This window comes from Vidua chalybeata, chromosome 10, assembly GCF_026979565.1.
Source record: "Vidua chalybeata isolate OUT-0048 chromosome 10, bVidCha1 merged haplotype, whole genome shotgun sequence".
Lineage (NCBI taxonomy): Eukaryota > Metazoa > Chordata > Aves > Passeriformes > Viduidae > Vidua > Vidua chalybeata.
Window position 1 is genome coordinate 12,145,037 of NC_071539.1, and position 18,955 is coordinate 12,163,991.

The following is an 18,955-nucleotide window of genomic DNA, read 5'->3' on the forward strand; positions in this document are numbered from 1 at the left end:
GTCCCCATTCCTGCTCAGTTGTCATTGTACCAGCCAATACAACAGGGAGTTGAGCTGGGACTGAAAAAACACCAAAGCTGTGTGTCAGCAGCTCTCGATGGTTTGGTTTGAGGATCTGGCTGTTTGAGTATTTTCTGAGTACTCAGGAGGAATCCAGCTCCTGGAGTCACTTGGTTATGGCAGACCATCAACTGCACTTTGTGGAAATAATTTCATGGATCCAGGAAACATTGCACACCATGAAAGCTCTGAGTGAGCACTGAAGGTAGCCTGGGATCACATCATGCAGTGGCAGGATCTCCACCAAGCTCCTTCTAACCAGACCAAGCTCAAGACCCAGATTCAGCATCACATCACCCTGGGGCTGGGAGCACAGTAATAGCAAGGGGCTAAAAGCACAGCAAGGGGCATCAGAGCATCTGAATAATCCTCAGGGATAGTGACAAGTTGTTCTGGTGCAGAAGACCTCCAAGACAGGACTGGGTAAAGCACTTAAGTCTAAAGTCAGGCTGGTAGTGCTCCATGGCTCCTGCTGTGCTCTCTGGGGATAGCAACATTTCAGAAAAAGGGAAATGCATTCAGCATAAATTTATCAAAGAGCACGGGATCTTTAGAACTAAGCAAAGCTTTATTATTAAAATATGGCCTTTAGATTCTACTGATTTATAAGGGAGGAAATAATTTCTAATGAATAAATTATTGAATTTAGTCTGTTTCTGCTATTTAAGTGTCCAAGTTGTTCAGATGTAGTTTGTAATTTTTTGGCATTATTTGATGGTCTGCCTGGAAGGGACAGTGTTTTGTGGCAAGTGGAATGTAAAATAACTGTTTTTTCTAAGTTCTGCTCTTTAGCAATACAGATGATCATACCGCTATTCCTCTTACTGGAACTGGGCGTCTCTTGTAGTACAAATAATCAGATCAATCCAATTGGATGTTGGCATTTTTAATGCAACATATTTGAGTATTACATCAGCTGCAATATTAATGCAGAGATTATTAATCCAAGGCAGCCCATGGGCTCTGGTCAATAGGCTCCAGGCTGTTTGGTGTTTTGGTTTTTTTGATTTGGTTTTTTTTTGGGGGGGGGATGTTTTAGTTTTTTTGGTCGGTTTAGTTTTGTTTTTCTTTTCGAGAATAATTTTTTTTTCTGCTCCATCCTCTTCTCCCATGCAAAGCTGCCATTTCAGAGCTGCTTTTTTACAGAGAGAGGTACTAATTCTTCAAAAAGATGAGCACAAAGCTAGTTGTGTTCACACGGAAATCAGGGTTAACTCCATAGAACAGCGAGGAAGGATGCTTACACATTGGCTGGAGTGTACAAGATGCTTTTGGACCTGTCAGGAAGAACAGCGCTAGGCATAAAGCAGGGCTCTCATCAGGATGTCTGTGTGTGGAGCAAGCAAGGCCCTTCCTATTGCTGATATAAATTTCATAGGAGCAAGCTGGAAAGCAGTGAAGGGGGGTGTCTGCCTGTATATTTGCAGTGGGTGCTGATGCAGAGCAGGGAACAAAGGCCTCTCAAGTGTCAGCTAATCTGTCCCTTGGGCTGCGCGGCCCGTGGGCCAGCGCTTTGGCAAACCAAACACTTGTGTCTGAGCTGTGCTGTGCACTCACGTGAGCTGTGCCACTGAGCTCACGGACGTGGCTCACGTGCAGAGGCTTTTACAGAACAGAGACCCTAATCCCAGGAGTTCTGTCAGGGTTACCGAGGACTTTCCCCATGTTATGTGCCTGTTGTAGTGGCCAGGCAGAGTTTTTGCTACCTTGAGCCCGGCTGAGAGTAGAGAGGACTGTTGTTTACTTGCTCCTTTTGTTGTAATAAAGAGGTTCATTCTCTCCAAACACACATGGGCACCTGCCATTTGCCCTCCTGGGACTGGTGGCCCACAGAGGACTGCAGGGCCCTGTTTCTGCTCCTCAGTGTAGGATGCCTTTGTAATGCAAACTGAGAAGGGCTACAGCTCCAAGCCCGGATCATTCTCAACCATATAGCCAAGCAAGAAACCACTCTCAATAGCACACAGCAGCATTTTCAGCTCCTCTAAATACTCCTCAAAGCCACACAGCACACTTATGAAGAAAGTCTGTCTGGATAGCTTGGGGATACTGTGCTTTAGGGATGATGCACACCATTCTACAGCCTCAAAGGTTAAAAAAAAAAAAAGTCTTCTAATATAACACTGCCATTTAAGAGAAATCAGAACTGAAAAGCAGCTGTCAAACTTTAATTTCCTGGCTAATGAATGACCATGAATCCATTCTTTAATGATTCTTGACCCTAGAAACAAAATGTATTAGCACTTTCAGATTTTGCACAGTGGTGCTAAATGGGGCATGTAATGTACTAATTTAGTGCCTCTTTAGCATAATCACAACCTACATGCACAGCTACATTTCCTTGCCAGGCAGCTTTCACAAGACCTGCAAAGAACTTACGTAGGATGTTTCACCCTATTATTCATTTCACTCATGCCTGAGAATCAATATATGTGGTTTTTTCCCCTATCCTGTCTTTCTCCACAAAAAAGCATAAAATCATCCATTGATCTTCATGGGGTGGTTAAGATGCCAAGAAATCTGTGCTTTTCTCTACCTGCAATGAGGCAAGACACCTGATTTTACTGTGTTTAACTTGTGACTCTAAAAGCCCAGAAAAATGCTGCATTTAGATATAAATCCTAGTTTCCTGGAGAAATACAGGGTTAAACAGAATAATGACCAAACACTATATTTTAAAAATAAAACAATAACTAAAATTGATTTAAAAAAATAGATTAAAAAGTAAAATTTTCAAGGTTATAATCCTAAAAATATATTTCTAGCAATAGCTTACCCTGGTTGTCCTATTCAGAAAGAAAGCAGTCTGAGAAGTGAAAGCACCCAGCTTTTTTTTTGGCTTCCCTTTGGTCACTGTTTGTTTTATGACCATTCTCACAGTAAAAATATATTTTCTTCTGTTTAAGTAGAACCTGTGTTTCAGTTTGTGCAATTGCCTGTTGTCCTTTCTTTGGGCATTACTGAGAAGAGCCTGGCTCTGGTGTCTTTCCACCCTCCCTGCAGATATTTATACACATCGATAAATTTCTTTTTCAGGCTGAACAGTTTGGAACTGTTCAGCCTGAAACAGGCTCTGACCACATAAGTTCAAATGAACCAGACAGCACTCTTGGCCATGAAAGAGCAACCTGAGTGCTTCTTTGCACTGTTCTAGCCTGGGGTTTGCTCTCCTCTGTCATCTCCTCCCTGTAAAGTTTTGCAATGGATGAGCCCTTTGGAGGGAACATTTCCAATGCACTTTCAGGGGATGTGGATCCAGATGGAAACGCAAACATCCTGAAGATGTTATTGTAACACCACAACAGGATCCTTGAAACAGCTTGCCTGATCCTACCTGGTTTATACAGATGCATGAGGGTGTCCACAAAGGCTTTGTTACAAGATCAGACCCATCTTCAAAATGCAGTTAAGCCACTTGTTATTTATTATATTAACATTTACTTGGTCTAAATAATATTGAGGCCACTGCAAGGAGTTCTGCATATCTGTGTGGTCTGTAGCCTGCAGAGCCCTGTGTGTGCTGTGCTCCTACATGGGTTTTGTCATGAAATCAATCCTTCCTAAAGCTCATTATCCCTCTGCGTGCAGGAGCCCTGCCAGGTGTGGCCTGGCAGTCCCTGCCTGCAGCGATCAATACCGAGGGACAGAGGCAGCTGAGGGACACCGTGCACAAACAAACACTCCTGGCACTGCAAACAGGCTGCCTGTGCTTACAGCAGAAGGTGTGAAGCTCCACACCTTTCTGCTCCTTGAGCATCTCGGGGCTGCTGGAGGTGTTCAGTCAATTAGCATGCCCAATACCTTTCTGAATGTTTTTATTTCCATGTGTAGGCTGCACTTTAAAGAGAAAAACCTGGATCTATGCCACACTCTTTCCAGAAATTCAGGAAAAGGAAATGGGATTGTTAAATAAAATAGCATTGATCTGGGAGTTCCTAAGGGCAGGCTGTGCAGTCTGGCAGCGCTTGCCTCCGCTGTGAGCAGAGCTGCCTGCGCAGAGAGGCTCTGACTGTGGGGAGCACCATGCAGGGCTGGGGTCCAGTCTGGGGTCTAGCTGGCATGGCGAGGGTAAGGTCTGCTCTGAGCTGTGCTTGTGAGAGCCCAGAGAACAGAGTTTGAGACTGCCTCTGTGAAAAACTTTCCTTTGCTGCCCTCTCAGAGAAGACTCTGACTTCTGGGGAGGGTCATCTATGCTGAAGGCACAGCGCTGCCCAGTATTTGATTGATATTCATTCTCAAGGCTGTGTGAGTTGCCCCAGCTGTGGCTGTCACTCCTTAGCCTGTAATTCCCACAGATATTCACAATGAGGTCTTTGGAGGCAGGTGTGTTTGTGGCATTTGAAGGAAGCAGTGCAATTTTTTAGGAGAGATTTCCTGTACGTCATTACCACCATTCCCAAACAGCAGAAATACACCATGTAATTGCTACATCTGAAACTCCTGAGCTGCTACATTAACAAGGAGTTAACAGGAACCAGAGGCTGCAATTGTTGCAGCTGTTTTTAATAACACTTATGGAGAAATTGCATCTTTCCAGAGATAATTCACAAAGGATAAAATTTCTACTAAGTTGACCAGATAGCAATTTTTCTTTCATCTCCAGTAACAATTAATGCTAAGGCATGGCTACATAAAAAATGTATAGACCATAAGGAGGGGGGTTTTGTTTATGATAGATGCTAAAAAATGGTATAAAAATAATAATTAACTAGTACTGCCTTCTGATGTGCACAAAAATTACAGCTGACCATTGCTGTGGACATGGAACCCAGCCACTCCTTGCTGGTGTCTGTTCTGTTCTGAATGGAGTCAAATCTGTCTACTCCAATTAAGGCCCTGTTTTCATATATTAATTTTAAAGGTGATGGCTGTATCATCGTATCATCTGCAAGCCTTGAAATGCATCTGAGCCTGAGGACTCTGCAGGACACACAGATGCCTGTTCAGCAGGGCTGGGCTTTGTGGGTGAGTAGGGAATGTAAGCGCCCTGCTATATCTGGGAATGAGGTGGGAGACTACAGCCTGGCCTCACAGAGCCCAAAACCTTGTGCTTGATTGATGCCCGGAGGGCTCTGCTGTTGCTCAGAAGCTGGTGGGAGGCATGCTGCCCCTCGAGAGGATGGGGGAAAGTTGTGCTACAGGCTGGATTGTCAGATGTGTCTTTTGGGGCCACAGCCTGCAGAGCCCATACTGTGGGTCTCTGGGCCAAGACTATAAGAAAATCAAAAACCACTGTGTCACTCCTGGCAGCGCTTTGCAGCCCTGCGAGTACTTGGTGTCATCCTGTGCCCAAACTGGGGAAATTACCAGAGCAGTTGCTGTTGGAACATGCTAGTAAATCGTGTCAAGAAAAGTGATGTGTGACTCGGCAGCTTTTCCCTGAGCTGGGCAGCGAGGGCTGAACCCTGCTCTCAGCAGGGATGCCTTGGTGCCACTGCGTGTATTGAGCCATCAGCCACGGCAGAGCTGCACTCCTTTTAAAAGAAGGAGCAGATTCCATTGCACATGTACTATTTAGCTGGGAAACCCGGATGTGATTTCCATGGACTGTTTCAGACTCATCCCTAACTATTTTGGAAGGCATCCTGGGATGCGCTGAGATGCCCTGGCTGCTGCAGCCAGAAGGTGAAAGAGCTGAGTGAGCTGCAGCCGTTCTTGCCCTGTGCGGGTGCGAGGCCACCCAGCCCTGCCCGCAGCGAGCCCTGGCCCGGCACCCGCAGCAGCCCAGAGCAGCGCGGGCCGTGCCCCGGCGCGGGTGGCGCGTCCCACCCGCGCTCCCGGCAGCTCCCATGCGTTCGTGCGACAACAGAGGGCACCAGCGGCCCTTGCTGGGGCGGCTCTGCCTGCCCGGACACGCGGGGCTGCTCCCGGCTCCGCCGGCCCGCGGGAGGAAGGAGCCTGCCAAGCGAAGGCAGCTCCTCGCGTTCGGGGCACGGCTGCTGCCCCTGGGCTGGGGGTGCTGCTGGGAGCGCTCAGCGCACACGGCGGTGCTGGGGATGGGGCGGGGGAGGGGTGGGGGAAAGCGGGGTGCAGGAAGGACTCACACCCAGGAGGGCACCGTCAGCCTTTAGGAATCCTTACTCTGCTCCTCCTGCCTGGCGGGGACCGACCCTGTCATGTGCACCCCGACAGAAGTCACTGAAATGTGGAATTTGAGGTTAATCTGCAGTGAAATGGTGCGGGTCAGAGGCTCGGCCCGAGTCTCCCCTGCGTTGAGCGGAGTTCAGGCTGGCTGACAGCAGCGTGAGCTCTGCCTCCAGCGCAGCCCGCAGGGACAGCCCCGAGCTAGCTCCAGGCTGCTCCGCTCCAGCGCTGCTGCCAGCGCGGGACGGAGCCTGGAGCAGCCTGGCTCCTGCAGCGTGAGCTCCCCAGCAAGCCTGAGCTGCTGCGGCTGGGTGGCCAACAGCCCCAGAGCGGCTCCTTTTAGGGGTAACCCCTGTACCGTGGGGGCAGTCGAGGCACACCCCCGCTCCGTGCAGTAGGATGGGGCTGCTCCCAGCCTGCTCAGCCCCTGACCTGCGGATCCTCCCTCCTTCCGCTCAGCCGCTGGTTTTATCCCTGCCGCAGGCGGGTTCACCTACGGGATGCCCACGGAGGGATGGTGAGAAGGTGAAACGTTTGTAACTTTCCTGAAGCACAGCTATCTAAGCAGGTAAGCAGCAGTCACTCTCAGTGATAGCCCACTGCTTTTGATCATTGTATCACACGACAAAATAAACAGGGAGCAGAGCAACAAAACACAAGCACAAGTCCTTCTGTTGAACAGCCCCTTTAGCAGAACGTCCTGATTCACTGCTGCTGTGAAAATAAAAAGAGGTAGTGATTTTATTCCTGCTTTCTTCCATGCAGCACTTGGACAGAGTTAATCTCTGCTCTGGTTTGTGTGACACTTTCTTTGTTTCATCTTAATTTACATGAGGAAGATGAAGGGAGAAAAAACAATGGAAGGGAAAGGGCTTCAAGCAAAGAAACAACTTATCACACAGCATGAAAATGCCACCCAACCTGTGACATTAACTACTTGCAAGAGTAAGAGCTCTTGTGCAAGTAAACCGTAACCTAGAGTTTGTACCAGGGCCTCATCCTCTTCAGTCCTACAAATTTGATATATCTTGCCTATTGCAGCAGGATTATTTCCATACCAGAAGATTACTCACATGAGCACAGGACATTGGATGCTCTGTTTATCCACAGCCTAGAAACATGAAGGTCCAAAGTTTCTTCCACTGCCAGGGGCATGTGAAAGCTTTGAGCACATGCTACAGAGATAAGTAGAGACATATGCTTTATGCCAGGCCAAGATGTTTTTATAAAGAGTTTCTGGCCTTGTCTGGTAAAATATTTTATAACTTTTCTGCCAGCAGCCAAAAGGCAGTCAAATATTTAAAAGCAGTAATAAAAGTTCCTGTGTGAGTCAGAGTCCTACAGAAATCCTGCTAGTGAATTTCCCCATGGTAGCCTGCAGGAGTAGCAAGAAAAAAATCCCACAGAACTTTGCTGGTATGAAGTATTTTTTAACAAGTCCTTGGAAGAGGCATGGAATGTCCCTGCAAAGGCCCCGAAACCAGATCCCAGGCTATGTGAAGCCTGAAAAGCAATTCTAGTATTTTTTTCTTAAGTTATTATAGCCTCAAATCTGATTTTTCTCCTAGGGAATCACAGAGAGGCCAGTTGCAGTGTGACCTTTAAGTGGCATCTCACTTGTGTATAGAAGACTGTGCACAAGTGTGTATTCCTTTCACCTGGAATCCAGCATACTCGGATGTCCTTGCCACAGATGGAGCAAAACACTGCCCTGCCATGTGCGTGGCCTGGGCTCAACTCTCTGCTCTCCCTTCCTGCTGAGCTCTGCTCTTGTAGCACTAATGAAGTGCCTCTTCTTTCTCTTTCAAAGTCCTCAGGTGATCTTGTTCTGCTTGGAAACTGCAATGAGACCTTGGGCTTTTTTGGAAAAGAATCTCATTAAGATCCAAGGCCACGGAAGCTTCTCTGCTAATTCTTCCTGCTGCTAAAGCCCTGTCAGTAACCAGCGTGCTCAGCTTTGGCTCTGCTGTGGGCAGCAGTGCTGGGGGCAGGGGCCAGGCAGGCACAGGTCTGTCATAGGTGTGTCACAGGTGTGTCACAGGTGTGTCACAGCAACTGACTCTGACCCCAGGTTCATGGGCTGGCAGATGCAGGCATTCAAATTCTTGATCTCTCAGCTGGCAGATGACACTAACAGAGAGGGGACTGGTGCTGCTGGCACCTGCCTGGCAGGATGTGTGCATGGGCTAGTTGGTCACTGATTTTGTCTTACAAACTACTTCCACACTGCAGTTCAGGTCTGGTTTGGATGCTCTTCCCTGGAGCATCTGGGAGCTGATCTGGGAGCCCTGCTTGGTGTGAATCCTCCTTAATGCCCTTGGACCTTGCCTCCTTTTTTTTTTTTTTTTTTTTGCCTCTTCCAGCCAAAAATCTCCCAAGAGCTAATTATGTTTCTTTGGTTATTGCTGTGCTTTTGACACTAAAATGAGAAGAAGAATGTCATTTCCCCACAACAGAACACCAGGAAATGTTTTACTTCAGCTTGATGGTAAAAAGTGAAGCAATTGGTGGGACAGATAAGTCTTTCTTGGAGCTGTTTTGCAGATCCCCCACAGATATGTTATGCCAAGTGTGACAGCATCAGCACAGCATGGGAGACCTCAGCAGAAAGGCTTTGAGCTAAGCAAGATTGGGCTCACACAGACATGGGATGTCACCATGCCTGCCAGGCTGCTCAGTCTGTCAGCACAAATCCTACCCTGGATGTCCTAATTCCCTGTCCTGTGCTCTGGCCATCATCTCCTCCTTCTCTTGTACAGGAAAGCGTGGCACAACCTGCCTGGTCCCCCTTCCCCAGTTCCACTGCTGTTTGGTGTGAACGTGTGATCTTCAAAACAACCTACGTGCAGGATGGAGGCAGCTGCTCTCTAATTGTGTGTGAGGGCAGCACTTCTCCCTGGGAATGGAACATGGGTTTTCTGAGCCTACAGAGAGGGCCTGTGCACCACAGCACGGGTGGTACCACTGAGCTGCTCTCCAAAGGAGCTGGGGAAAAGCTGGGGCTTTATCACCCAGGGCAGGAGACAGCCTCTCCTTCCTCCTGGCCTTGTCTTGGCCAGAGAGCCCAGCTCCTATAGCCTGCCTGGTGAGCAGCCTTCTTCCCAAGCTGTCTGACCTCCAAAAATGTGCCCATGGCAAGCTGCTTTGAGCACATGGCAGAGAGAAGAGACGGTAAAGAAGTGTCTGGTTACCCACTTCAGCTACCTCCTTCCCTCCTCTCTGGGAGGGAGGTTCTGCCCTCCTGGGTGTCAGGAGAGATTCTTTCAGGGAGAGTTTGGCAGTGCAGATTTATGACAAGCCTCTTACAACTCGTTGCAGATTTGGGTAACACTGGGGGAAAATGCTGTCACCAACTGCATGCTTCTCTCCTTGGAAACCCCAATGTTTTTCTGTGCTCAGCTTGCTGCCACAATTCAGTACTGCCAGTGGCTGGGAGAGTAGCTGGGTGTCCAGAGCCAGCCCTTCCTGGCAGCATGGGGATGCCTGCACACAGCCTGGCTCAGGGTGACTCCCTTGAGGATGGCTGCCATCACCCAAGGGACCACAGCCCTTTAGGGTCAGCATGGGTTTGCTGGTCATGGGTGTCACAGTCAGCAGAGCCCAATACGAAAGCACAGTCCTTCCACCCTCAGATCATCATGGGATCTATTGAGCAATTCAGGGGGTTTATCTCATAATGATAGTGTAGCCCTGGGCTGTCTCTGAGGTCCTTGCTGGTGCAATGGCTGGCTGTTGCATCAGAACCAGCAGTCAGAGCAATGGGGTCATGCTTCCCGGAGGAGGCAAGTGCTGATCCAAGCTGTCAAGATTGCATTTATCTGTTTGCATTTGCATTTTCAGCTGCAGGATGAATGCATGATCCTGGGGTGGGCAGAGGGGATTTAGGTTAAGCAGGACTTCCAGATCAGCTCCAAGTTTGTTGCCTTCTGCTTAAAATCTGCAATGGGCACTGGTGGTCCCTGCAGTTGCTTCTTGGATTCACATGTATTTCTCCTGGTGAATCATTAAACCATACCCTAGCATAAACGAGGCAAAGCTGGGAGTTTCGGCAAGGAAAAGAACTGTTTGTTTGTCAGATGCCTTGGGAGAAGCTGAAGTGAGCAGCACTGAGAAGACAGCAGGCATCCCACATGCCAGATCTCATTCTCTTATCCTCAACATCCAACCTGAGACCACCAGCAGGAGCAGCTGGTGGCATGGATGGCTGCACAGTTGCATTGGTCACCTCTTGCTGATGCGATGCTGGTGTTTCTTGTGTAGTGGGCAATTCATGTTCCACAGCAGCCTGCAGGGTTCTGGTGATTCACAGGGAACAGGAAAACCTAGCTTTATCTTCAGGGAGAAAAGTGCTGAACTTCAGGTTTCAGAGCCTTTGGTTTGGTCGAATTACAGGTTCAGATCCTGAGGTTCAAACAAGGTCTTTCTTCCTCTGAGACAAATGGAGTGCCATGCAGTAAATCACCAATGATTCTCTTTGTTAGCTGCTGTGTTACTTTGAAAATGACATCGTGACATATTTCAGCTTTCTGCAAAATAAATAACTGCATCATTTATCAAAAAGCTTTGCTTTCAGAAAGGTTGCCACTCTTTTAAGGCAACAGACATTCCTGGGAGCGAAGGAGGTAAGAGGAACATAAGATGCCTCTTTTCTTTTCTTACTCTATTTTATTTGACATTTCACTTTTTTTTTTTGCTTATTTGAAAAAGCCCTGATGAGGCGTGATCCTTGGTCGTGGCATGTCCCAGCAGACTTGGTGGAGTGTGACAGTGAGGGCCATGTACTGCCTGACTGGCCCCGGAGGCGATGGGGAGCAGCAGGCACCCGTGCTGCCTGCAGCTCCCTTGCTGCCTGCCATTACCCTCACGCAGGAGGAGGTCTGAGATTGCTCTTCTCCCCACGGCAGCAAACATCACCCACCAAACCCATCCCCAGGTCTCTTGCAGCGAAAGACACAGCAAAATCACAGCATCAGGACTGATGGGCAGTGAACAAGCAGCATATTCTGCCTCCTCAGCTGAGATGACACATCCAGAGCATGGATACTTGCTGGAGCATGAGGTTCAGTGCTCCTTTCTCACAGTCCACCACTCCAGAGCAGCATGCTCAGCTCTGCTGTGTGTAGTGGTTGTGCAACACAGGTGTGCTGCCCCAACAAGGCACCTGTCAAATGCAAACACTGTCACAGGCGAATTTCTCCTCAAAGCTTCTACCGGGAGAATTATGTAAAAAAAAAAAAAAAAAAAAAAAAAAAATCCAGCAAAGTAGAGAAACACTTTTGAGACTTTGTATTTATCTTCTTTTAAAGCAATCTCCAGTTTTCAGCTATTTCCACACACTCATTCTTTGTCTAGGACAGGATATAACACACCGGATGAAATGTCAAAAAGCAGCCTCTGTATTCAGCATGCTCAACAGTAATTTGTTTTATAGTGTGAGCAACAGTATCTTGTTTTGTGCTTGACATAGCAAGCATTACTAGTGTCCAGCCAGCACCTCACTAACTTTTTAAAAACTGAAGTATTGCAAGCAGCTTTTTGTGCCATCTATGGGATGCCCTCAGTGCTTTCCAAATGCCTGGGAGTCCTAAGTACCAGGCAGGAATTGGCATCCTCTGTTTGCACGTGGGAAAACAGAACTAAAAGAGTTTATGTCTCCTGTTTCCAAACACAGTCACTAGCTTTGGGTCTCTGTCTTCTTGGTGCCAAACTGTGAGAGCTTTTAATTTCTGGCATGTGTGCAGAACAAAGAGCAACTGTTTGCTGGTTTAACTGGTTTGACTCGTACACAGCTCCGTTGAAAAGGTACCTTCATGTGGAGTCTGTGTAGTGCAGTGAAGAAGCAGATGTTCCCTCCATCCCCATTGCATCCATCAGGTCTGGATTTTACAAGTGCCCCAGTTGAGGCCAACAGTGTTTGCAGTGTCCAGTGCTGCTGAGAGCTAGGCCAGGTGTTAGATCAAATGTCTGGAGCCGTGTGTAACATTTTTTCAGATGTGCTTCTCAGTGATTTTTTTCCAGACAGATGCGGGAAGTCTGTGGTAGAGCTGGGAACAGAGCCTGTTCCTGTGCTGTGAGAGGCTGTGCCCCTGACAAGACACAGGCACAGCCCTACAAAGTAAATGTTGTGATTTCATGGCTGGAGTTGAATGGCACCCGACAGTTGCACCAGGGGAATTTTTTTCTCCCAGTCTCCAGATTCACAGGCATTCACTATGCAGCTAAAGCCTCAGAAAACTCTGAAATTCAACAGAAGTCGTTTGGTGCTTAATTTTGAGTCAGTTGTACCAGTGCACCTTTGTACTCATGTCCCTGTGTGCAGTTACAGGATAACCTTAAGGGACAATAACCAGGCAGGAAGGCTCAGAGAGCTGGTGAGATAGAGGGGGAAAGGACCATGGGGCTGAGTTTAATACTGGCTTGCACAGAAAGTATTTTACCCCAGGAGGTGTCTATTGACTCTAATAGCATGTAGCTAAATCTGCTTCCTGTGCTGGACGGTGGACTGAGGACTGGGCTTATGGGTGGATGACAGAAGCTGTGGCTCTGCTTGCTTGGTTGAGCTGTCTGGAAGAATCACACATTTCATTCCTTTTTAATCATTAATTGAGCTTATCTGTGACAGGAGAGCCTGTCATATTCTGTGTCTGAGCACGGTGTCCTCTGCTGGTGCCAGCTGCATGGCAAACTGAGGGCACTGCTGGCCCTGCCAAGCCTGGCAATGCCTCACTGGCCCATCCACAGCTGGGCCACGCTTGTAAAGGGTGGCCACCCCGTGGGGGTGTCGGCTGCACATGCAGCTCCCTGCTAGTCTGTCTCTTCAGTGTTTGGAAGAGCACAACTCCACAGATTTTTCTGCCCACCTGCTTCCATGAGTTCACATTGAAAGCCTGCTTTCTCAAGAAATTCTCTTTTATTTATTTAAGATGTGCTGTTTCCATAGGTTGCACCTGTTCTTAAGGATAGTACCCATGGATAAAGGCAGAGAAGGCACAAAGCTGGCATTTGACGGCAGAATGGTCCTCAAGCACTGAGATGGCTAGGACAGGTGAGTTTTCTAAAAAGACCAGTTGAAAACACATCCCCCAGCCACCCCTCTGCCAGTATAGGTCAGGAATGGTGGCTTTTCTTGAGTAAAATTTCAGTCAGGCTCATTTTTCTTTCTGTTTCTGTTTTAGCAAATGCTAAATATTAAGCTGTGATTAGGCAAAAAGTAGTAAGAGGAAATTCAGACTGAAAAGCAGAACTGATACTTTAACTTAAATGGGAAACTGGGAAAATTTTTCAGCAAAGCTGCTTCCATTAAAAAAGGTCACTGAAGAGCATTCTGGTTGAAAGCATTTCAGCCATCTCCCATAAGAAGGTAAAAACCCCTCAGACTCTTCCCACTGTGAAAATTCAGGATTTTCTGTAGCAAAAGGCTGAATCTTTCAACTGTGGTCGAAGAATCTTTTTTTTTTAATGTATATCATCATCACTAAAACATTTAAAAGAAAGGAGATTGGGGAATATTCCGGCTGATACAGGGCAGGGAACAATCGTGGGCTGGCAAGAACCTGGAATCAGTGACCTAATCAGCCATTTCCCTCTCTAATTGCTATGATTCTACAGCTTAAAGAATTACACAACGTGTATTTTAGTTGGAACAAGATACTATTATTAAGTAAAGTGCATAATAATTGTGTTTCAGAAGGCGAAATAAACGTCTATCACCAGGCACTTCAATCCATCATTGTACTTCGCCAAATTACTGAAATTGCACTACATTCAATACTAAAATTACTTGTAATAAAGTGATTGCTGAACTGACACTCACAAAAAGATGTCTAGTACCCACATTTGTTTTCTTAATTGACAATTTTAGGCTTCGATCTAGGGAGAGAGGAGAGCCCTCAGCCCTCCTTGCAGGTTATAGGAATGGAGGGCATGTAGCTCCTGCAGAGGCACAGTCTGTTAGAATGGAAGGCTCCTGCCTGCATGAAGTGCCTCTGATTTCATACAGCTTTTAAGTCATTGGTTAAGTCACTGTATAAATCCATTTAGCCTACATTTATAAAAATATTAGGCTTTGATACAAGCCTTTCTCATAATGATATACCACTTGATTATATTGCTCTGCAATTTCTTCCCTGGCTATTCATTAATTAATGAATAGCAGACTGGGGTAAGTGACTTGACCAAGAATACATAGCATAGAGGCACATCCCTTGTCTGGGATCTCTGATGGCACTTTGGGAGATGCCCATGACTTTTGTTGTTTCTTTTTCCTGCAGACTCTCCACCCTGCAGGATTTTAGTTGGCAAAATGCAAAACTTTTTGTTTCAGAAGTCAGAACTCTTTGTTTCAGCTCCTGGATATGACATTTAGATCAGGCCCACCTAGAAGAGCATTACTTTTTTGTTTTAGATAGTAGTCCAAAGATGTTAATAAACTGTGTAATTAACTGATGTCGAGCTAAATTCAGTTAGTCTTTTAGACTCTAGCTTGTGTATGCAGTCACATGCGAAAATACATAGAATTCTTCTACTCGGGCTAAGCAACATCCTTTTGCAAAGGTGTATAACTACTTTTTAATGAGACTGAGTGAACAGCTGAGGAAATCTTACTTTCTGAAGCCCAGAACCCTCTTTTCTTTCTCAGGGGTTTTCCCAGCCTAGCTCAGAATGGATCCTTAAGAAATTTACTTGTAACGTGTTAGAATTTTTCTTTGGAAGGGAAACACATACTCCATCCAGAAGACACTGAGTTTAAGTCCCTGCTGGATGTTTCCATGGTCTCAGCCAAAGGGATGAAACCCTTCTTCATGGTAGGTGACATAATCTGTAGGGTTTACTGACTCTCTAAGTGAAATATCAAACACTCTCATAGATATTTTTCAGCTTTTTCTTTACATGAAAGGAGATGTGAATGTCTCCTCCATCAGCAGTCACTACATAGCATACATACTGTAAGGTCTATTAAAAAAGTTTCAATAAGCTAAGCAAATATGAGGAATTCTGATGGGAAGGAATTAAAGCAGTCCATTTTTTTTCTTCCAAAATAAATATGCTAGTTAATCTGAAAAAGTGAAGAGTGCCAAATATTCATCTGATGTGCTAAAGTGACTCATGGCAAAGGTAGACAGTTTTATAGTGCAATTTCTTTACTTGTGTTGGAAATGGATAGCTTCCAAGTGGCACTTACGAAACAATTAGCTCTTCAAGGATAATCAGATTTGTATGAAAATGTAAAGATAAGTGATTTAGCTGTGATCTCAGCTGGAAAGTGACTGAGGCTAGTGGGCCACACTCCCCAGTAGAAATCCCCTTTCTTTTACTAAATGGCACTTTTGCTGAAATGTGCTGGATTCAAGCAAGTAAGGGCTCCCTTGACTTTCATTGCTAGGATGACACACGACTGATTTGCATCATTAGAGATCTTTGCTGATGGCTGAACTGCTTTGCATACAAATGAGACCTAACCTGAACAGCTGCTCAGCTGGTGGGCATGAAGGATTTACAGTTCCAGATCAGGTCCCTGCTCACTACCAGTCTCTGAGGGAACTCGACTCCAGACTGATGGAAAACACATAAGGTTTCATACGTGCATCCCTGGAGATTGGGCGAGTGCAGAGGCTGGCAGGTCAAATGGCTAAAAAGCCTTTCTTGAAGCCTTTTATTATTTTCAGGTGAAAATGCTCATTTTTCAGTCTTGCTCTGTCCTTTGAAATTATCATGCATGGTGGAAGAGCAAGGTGGAGATGGAATACTCTTGACAGCATGACAAAGGCTCATCCTTGCATCTTTAGGTGTTGCCTGTGGCTTCTCCACAGAGCTCTTCTGCTACTTCCACAACCTGGTCATCTCCAAATTGCCTAAGGTCAGGGCAGGCAGTGGAGAACTGTCTGTAACAGCCCTTGGGTTTTCTTCCATTGAGGTATTTGTCCTAGAGCTCCTGTTCACTGGACCTCTGTTGCTGGCCATATGTTTCTCCTTAAAATGTTCTCTCTCCGCTCTGCCTTTGCAAATGCACTTTGTGGAGAAAGTGGCAGAAAATGAGATTATGGCTTCCTGATCTCAGCCTCAACTGAGCTGTATGGGAAGACCTTTTAGGAAACCTGTTTCTGTGTTATTTTCAGTCTAGTTTCCAAATCCCCAGAAGCCTGGCAAAGACAAGTAGGCAGCCAAGCCTTGAGTAACATCGGCCTGAACCCTTCCTAAAGATTCTCCTGTCTATGGAGCAAACCACATTGTCAAGGACATCGTTAATGATGTGTCAGAGATAAGAGCAGCTCTCGGGTCCAGGAGATTCAGAGAGCTTGGACACAGGATTTTTGGCCAAAGCACCTGGGAAGGGGTATATCTCTAGAGGTGATGGTGACCTCAAATTCAAGGACTAGCAAATACCTGCATCCTATTTAATGTCAGAGCTATCACTGCCAGTGGTAGGATTCAGAAAAAAATTATATTTAGAGGGTTTCTGATAAAGCATTTGTAGATTAAGGTGTACAAACCTGTGAAAGTGTTTGGCCTCCTGGTGATGTTCACACATGGACACAAAACATCTTGGTCTTGAAAGGATGCTTTATGCTGCTTATTCCTCCTGAAGCTGGCAGAACAGGGAATGAGCACTGTGACCTCATGGCTATGCAATAAATCCTTGATGATACAAAGGCACCTGACAGCTTTGCAAGGGGTGTTAAGTGTAGAGGTGGTGGTGGCAAAATCCTTCAGATGCTGCTTATTGTGGAGGCAGAACTCAACCTGTTATAAACACATCCTCCTTCCCTGAGTGTGGTTGGGTTTATCTCCCAGGTTAAGCGAGTGTTGAGATCCCATATGGAAGAGGAAGCTGTTTGGCTTTAAGAGCTTTGTTTACTTATATAAGGCCTAACAAACATGGTTGTTAAGGCCCCCTAGGAGGTCTTTCTTATGAAGCTGGGAGCTATTGGATTAGGCAAATGAGAGCCAGAGATTTGCCTAATAGCTTGACAGGCCATGAGGGATTAGAGCTTGTGGGCTGGTGTAAACTTGTGGGACAGAGATGCTGTGGCATGGGTCTCTTCTTAGCCATGGATAAATGCCTTGTCAATGTGGGTTAATCTTGTTTGCCTTGTCTTCCATAATGCTGCATTGCAGGACACAACCTCTGTCAATTTAATCACTGTAAGAATGGAATTGTAGGCTTTTGTTTCATGTACTCAACTCCTCCCTAATGCAGCACTTTCAGCATCACAGGGGTCAGTGATTAACAACAATTTTCAGCTCACTTCGGTTCAAACTCCTGAAATAGTTGTTCCTTTGGGACTAAAGTTTCTGTTGTCACTGGCTGAATGCAGGTCCATCTGGGGAGGTCCACTGCAGGTCCACTGCTGCCCACTGATTGTGGATCCATCTCTCCTCACTCCTTTCTCAAGCACTGGTCTCCCATGTCTCTCCCTGCCAAGATAACCAAGAACCCCTTCCCCTGAGCTGAGATTTTCCCTTGTCATTATACTGTGCTCCAGGCAGCAGGCCAGCCCTGGAATGGCAATTTGTGGAGCCTGGAAGAGACCCTCAGAGAACACCCAGTCCTCACTGGCACACTGACACCTTTCACTTGATTGAAAGTGAGTCAGTGGTGACTGTCCTCATAGGATGAGTGGATGGTTCACAGTGGGACTGAAGTGCCAAGTGTTAAGGGAGACTGAAGAAAGTGGACATGGGACCCCACTGCTCCCAGATCCCTTTACCTTGGTAGGGAAGAGGGCTGTGAGTGTGCATGGTTTATGGAGCATCATGGCTTTTACAGCTCCTCTCACTTCTGATCCTGACCAACCTAGACAAGAGCAGCCACCTCTGCTGGGCTAGATTTGCTCCCAGGGCACAGGCCATGTTTGTCTCATTACAGTCTAGAGTCCATCCAATCCAGCTCACACTTTTTAGATGTCTTCACATTTCCTCACTCCCTACCTTCCCTTGTCCTCCCTACAATACACCAAGAGCCCAGCAGTGCTGGATCTAACACAGGAGCTGGGGCCCAAACACCTGCAGCTGCTGTGGACAAACAGCTCTGAGTTTTGCTTGATGAATGCTTGTCAGATCTAAGGAAGCCAGAAAAATTCACTGCAGGCATCCCCGAGTCTGGAGGCAGCCTCCCCCACAGCCCATTAGCATCTGCAAGACACTGGAGGGGACAGTGCAGGTGGGAGGAAGAGCTCAGGCCAGGCCCTTTTGGTCCACAATGGGCGGCATCTTGCTCAGTTGTGCAAATTGCTTGTGCAATCTGGGGGGCCATAAACCCAAACTGCTCCTTTGAAAGCCCAGCCCAGCCCCTCCTCAGCCCTGTGCCCAGGCAGTGGCAGAGCTGCAGGCAGTGGGGGCAGATGGGGACAGGTGTCAGTGATGCTGGAGTACCAGGTGACAGCTTCTCCTGGCATTGACAGGGGACGAGGCTGCCTTGAGTGCATGCAGTAATGGCAGTCACTGGGCTCAACAACTGCAGAGAGATTGCTGTGAAAAAGTGCCTCAGGTCTTGTCCCTGACACCTTCACTAGCCCAGCAGAGAACAGATGCAGATGCCAAAAGAGTTGTGAATACAGACCTTGCTGGCTGGTCCTTTACTGACACATCTCCAAGGCAGCATCTTTTCCTGAGGGGATGGAAGGGGCTGCAGGGCAGTGAGATGGTGTGGGGGTAGCAGCCAGGCCCTTGTCAGTTGTACACAACGTGGTTGGTTGTGCCACCCACAGGCACTGGGCCCGGCTGTCCCAACACATGAAATGCTATCCACCTCCCATCCACTTCTCTGTGTCTTCCTCACCTAACACGGAGTGGGAAGTTTTAGAATGCCATG